This window comes from Monopterus albus, unplaced genomic scaffold, assembly GCF_001952655.1.
Source record: "Monopterus albus unplaced genomic scaffold, M_albus_1.0 scaffold67.1, whole genome shotgun sequence".
NCBI lineage: Eukaryota > Metazoa > Chordata > Actinopteri > Synbranchiformes > Synbranchidae > Monopterus > Monopterus albus.
Window position 1 is genome coordinate 1,700,075 of NW_018127947.1, and position 5,972 is coordinate 1,706,046.

The window sequence follows — 5,972 nt, forward strand, 5'->3', positions numbered from 1 at the left end:
GACTGTCCCTAAACCAGAAAAGAAGTTTCAGTTTCATTTCTTTCCGACTTTAATCAAACAAGAAACCTATGCTGCTAATTAGTTGGGAAAGGTCAGGCCGACTGTGGACTGAAGCTGACTGTAAATCTGTGAGACATGATTCCACAAAGCTACTGCAGGCTGAATTGTAAATAAAAAAAAATTCATTTTGAAGAAACAAACAAAAATGTATTAGATAAATATGCACAAACCACAGATTGTCCAAAACAAGTGTTGTTCTTTTTACTACATCATTATTGGTACTTCAGATAGTAACAATAATAATAATAATAGAGTGAGTAAAATATAAATAAGTAGGTTAATGTGCGACTGTGGCTGTCACTAAAAGTTTCCATGAACCTGCAGTGACAAGGTTGTTTCCATAACCAGATAAGTTTATTGAATTCACCCAAGTATTCACAGGTTATATATGCAACAGGTCCTGTAGTACTGACAGCAAATACAAGTGTAACTACAGTGTCTCACGTGGTTGCACTACATTTGCAGTCACACAGTGTATGCACAACACACAAGGTTAAAACTCTCTCTGCTGAGAGGGAACCACGTTGTGGCAACTAAGAACATGACAGCTCTTCATCAGATGAAACACTGTGGAGTACAAATCACATTACGTACTTAATACAGAAAAAAAAAACTATGTCACCTTTAAACAAATGTGTGATATGAGAATCAGGCGGTGACACAAAGTTTAGAGACAAAGTTTTCACTGCTTAGAGCTTTGTGTCCTGCAGTTTTATTGTATGCAAAATGTTTGGGTTCTTTGCTTAGACGGGTACAATAACGGCATCAAGACATGACAGAGGGGGGGCCATCAGTTTGCTGTTCAGCATCATTAAGAAGTGGTGATGGACAAAACCTTGTATTTAGCAGAAAAAAATGATTTATAAACTCAAAATCCTGCATAAAACAAAACATGACACCAAACAGGATCCTGCTGCTGTGTCCATCATCTCCAGTTCACACCTCAGTCCTGTGAACCTACAGGTTTCATGATTCGCCGAACTATGACCCTGCTTCTCCTTCTCTGAGGTCGAGCTCCAGCATCAGTCGCAGCAGCCTCCGCCTCACCTGGCAGCAACCTCGAGGGTCTGGGTTCACCTTGAGGCGGTGGGAGCCTCCTGCCTGATCGCATACCATCCACGAAGAACTCCACCCTGTCAAACCTGCCGGTCAGCTTGGTGAGCTGCTCCTTCAGGGCGTTAAACTCCGTGTAGAGGTCTCCCAGGGCGTGGGACAGGGGCTGGATCCTGAGGGATGGACCGGTGAAAGGAAATGTAGCTTGCTCTTCTCACTCTTCTGACCAGTGATCAGATTCTGGTTAAAAATGAATAAAGAACGTGTCCTCACCTTCCATAGTCGGGCAGCACAGTGTTGTGGTCATGGAGGAGCAGGTCTCTGACCTGCGCCGTGATGGCATATTTCCAGTTGTCCAAAACCAGCGTGAGGTTGGCACAGCCTCTGCTGTTCACTCTCTCTGCTGTGGGGTTAAGTTGTGCTGGTTAGAATGAGGTGTTTCTCCACCCACTGATCATTTACACCATGATTTCACAATTAGATTAAAGTAACATGTTTTCTTATTGCGTGTGGTTTTGACAGCACCTCAGTGATACTGCGAGTGAAAAGCAGTGGAGGAAAAGTAGGAAATAGACAGGAAAAGTACCAAACCTAAAAATTTCTCTAGTATATGCAAGAGTAAATGTATTTTCCAACCTTCATTCCTGAAATCCCACTCTGGTCTCTCGGTTAGTTTGTATTTCTGAGCAGCATTCAAAGTTACAGACAACATGAACAGAACTCCTGCAGCCCTCATCCTGAAGTTTGCACCCAGAAACACAGTTACATACTGTAAATGTCCACAACATGCAAAGTCTTCTCTCTGATATCATAAAACAGCAACAGATAAACCTCTTCTGCAGTAAACAAAATGTAGAAGACCTACCTGCAATAGGTCAGAATCTAAAGTAATCCAGTGTGGGCAGCTACAGAACAGATGGGCTGGAAGGGGGGGGGGTGTGGGGGAGGATCATATATCAGGATTTCACTTCAAAGTCAAACCTGTGCAGAATTTTCCTTCAGTACCTGTTTTCTATTAAGAGACCCATCCTGGCTCCTGGTTTCCACAGCGCCGAGAGGAGACGGCAGCTTTGAATGAACTCCCATCAACACTGAAGCTCAGTTCAACAATGGAAATGTGTGTGCGTGTGTGGCTGCGCTGAGCGATCTCAGCCGTCTGGGACCTTCGACAGGGGGTGTCTGATGCACATGCAACCTGAGGAGACCAACGTGCAGTGATGGGACTCACCCACTCTGGACTCCACCTGCCCTGCTCACTTGTAAAAAGGCCAAGTATTGTGTATTTATTCTTAGAGTGAGGACAATTCTAAAGTGAACATACCAGCACATATCATAGAGAATATGAAGGCCACTTTACATTTACACAGTGGCTCTGATGTGGCATTAACAGCTGTTCATGGTGATTCAACCATGTGGAAAATGCATGTAAAACAGGACAAAACCTTTCACCAAATCTCAAAAAATTATAAATCTTTTTGTAAATTACTTAAGTTAATGGTTGGTTGGTTGACGTGTACGTGATGATGAAAACCAGACTGAACTAAAGTCTTTGGAGACTAATGTTTACTCATGGCCAAGGTATGTGGACACATCAGACCTGCAGTCGTGGGCGTTAATCTGCACCCCCATGGATGAGGACAGATTCTGTCCCCTTTAGATGACCTCAAATAGCGACATCACCCTTGACCACAAAATTTCAGTGCTGCTCAGATTATAACTGACACGTTGTTGACTCAAATTTTGTACATGTTTTTCCTTCTTTGGAACTAAAGGTTTTTACCAACAAGTCCTCCAAACTAAACAACCCTCTGATACAAGCGTCTCCTATAATGGTGCTATATGTAGTCAGAAAACGTGCCACGGATAAAACTGCTGGAAAATAAAGAACCAACCTTTTACAAGGAGACAATACAAAGGGTTTACTCTGGTTCATGCAGACAAAGAACCTGATTACACTTATGGAAAGATCAGGATATGGGTTCAAGAATGTATTTTGTTAGTTATTAAACATGGGTACTGGATGATCGTTGATCAGTCACAGAGACAGGAAACAAAATGTTGGCCTCGTTATGAAGGCCAACATTTTGTCGACCCATCCGACCATAAGAAACAGCCCTAAAACGAAGGGGACAGGATGTCCAGATACTTTTGGCCATAAAGTCTAGGAGTGTTCACTAAAACTCTACAGTTCTCTAACCTTTGAGTTGTCTTTGTTGTGTTTTATTCTCCCTTTGATTTACATTACACTGCCATGTATGCCTGACTATGTTTTAATTAAGTAGAAATCCAACAAATCAATCATCTGCAACAGGAGTTCTTTGTTGTTGTTTTTTTTAATTTTGTTTCAAATCCAGGTCAACAGCACAGAAACGTTCAGGTCCTCAGCTCAGCGGAAAGTGAGGACGTGCTACAACTCCAAGAACATGCTCGCTGAGCAAACGGCCCCTGGACCAGTAGAAAAGGGAAGGGCCAGTGCCGCCTGCTAGCATGACATCAGCTAATTTTCCACACAGGGGAGTGAGAATGATTTTACCTGGCAGAAAAAAACAACCCTCCCCAAAAGCATTTTCATATTAATCTACAGCATAAATTCTCATTCCATCAAAGAAAGTACTGTCACACATCTACACAAAAATGTGCAGCCCCTGACTAACCCTGTCGACTGAAGGGGCCTGTGCCCCCCCCAACCCAAATGAAAATCTGCTGCAGTTAGTGATTTACTCGCTTCGCCGTTCAGATCTTTTCAGCAAAAAAGCCCATGAAACCACTTCATGCAACAGTGCACAAAGGTGTGAAAAAGAAAAATCCCAAACTTAACAAGGTAGTGGCAATGGTCAGAGCGGCCACTCGGCTTCAGTCACCCGGTCAGCAGCGAACATGTCGAGGATGTGGGTTAAAGATTTAACACCAGTTGGGACGGTTGATGAACGTGGTGAAGGTGCAGTTTGCAGCATCAGCACATTATTTGCTTTTTTAAAAGAACCAGTTTATATGAGCACCAGAAAAACTGCAAAGGCATTCAAGTCATGCAAAGTCCTTTTGGTCACATACCTCAAATACTACTACTTTTAAAACTACACACGCTTTCTAACGATCTTTAAGCTTCTGTATGTGAACATATTTACATGTGGACTAAAAACAGGTCCCTAGCCACCTGTGCGTGGACATCAGCGTGTGCTGCTGAATGATCATTTGGGTGGAGCAGCTCACTACCATTCTGCTGCTTGATGTTAATGATGTGCAACCAGAACTTTCACGACTTCAATGATCTCACAAGTTTTGGTCCCAATATCAGTCTCACTGTGGAAAATCCAAAAGAAACTGAAAGTGATCAAAGGAGCCTGTCTACCCGGCTACCCTGACATGCACACTGCTGACTTTAACGTGTTAAAGGGTTAGTTCACCACTATTTAAAACTAGTTTACCCATGGTGGTATCCACCCGTGCCTCGACTACATTCTGCCTATGAACAGTGTTCATAGAGCAGAAGTACATTTTTTAAATGCTTGGAGCATCACAAAAGAAAATTCCATTCAGCTCCACTGTGCTGGGTTGGAAGCAGAAATAAACTACCTGCATGTATAAATACAACTAAAGTACGTGAGAAAATGGATTTTTTTTTTTGTTTTTGGTGAAACTGACCCTTTAAGTGGCCTGCTGCCTTTTTAGTGCTTTCATGGAGAGCTCAGTGCTTTCACAGTTTTCAGGCTCAGCTGCTTTTACACCACTGACAAGTGCTGCTCTGCAGCTCTCAGTCTGAACACCATCCATGCCTCCTGCTGGAAGAAGCTCAGGCTTTTTGAGTGAAAGCACAGGGATAATCACTGGTCAAAGCAAACCAGCGTCATCCTGCTTGCACAGACCTCAGAGGAGCATCTTTCTCCCCTCACAGTGACCTGCAACCTCTAGCATGCCGAGCAACACATTCTGAGGGTGGAGTGATGGAAAAACCTGCAGGGGCCCATTAGCAAAGGAACCCTGGTTATGGTCTGGCTCCTTTGGACCAATAGCAGCAAGAAAACAGACGAAGAACACAAGTGGGGAGTGACGGAGAGGAGCATGGCGAGCACCAGCCGTTTCAAGAAGCACCTCACGGTTTATTCAGTACGAGTTAGTTACTAACGATGAGGATGATGGATGGCGGCATGGGGCAATTTATCAGAAACAGGGCATGTATGTGATAAATAAGCTACATGTTGTGCCTGATCAGGTGCAAACCATCAAATCCACAAACTACACTTTCAACAAACCAGTGAAGAATGTTTAGGAACCACTTTAAGATGGTGGGACATCGGTCCCAGTGTTAATAGTCACCAAAAACATGTTACTTTTGCAATTGGGAGAGGGTGTGTTATGGGGGAGCAGCTTTCTGCATCTGCCTTCTCAAACCCACGACTCATTCACAAACATTTTTAAAGTAAATTAACACTGAAAATATAAAGTTTTTTTTTTTACATAACATTTCTCTGTTCTCGTTTTCAGGTCTGAGCTTTGACCAATAATTGTACATGAAGGAGTCAAAAAGACCAAGACCTATAAAAACTAAACAGAGTCCATACTGAAGAATCAAACTTCTATGGTATCGCTACAATCAGGAAAAAATAAGAAGCTTAATTAAATAGTATCATTCCTCAAATGTGTTTACACAGCCAGATTCTCCAGAAGACATACTGAGAGGGGCACTGATGTGAGAGAGCATCCAGACACTCTGCTGCTGTCCAAAGCCACAGCAGGATGTATGGGAGCCATGTAGAGCTGATTATTGTGGGTCAGTGGGTTGCGTGAGGGGGTGGCACCGAGTCGAGGGAAAGCTAAAAGTGCTTTATTTAAACTGATGAGAGCCGCTGTGAAGAGGAATA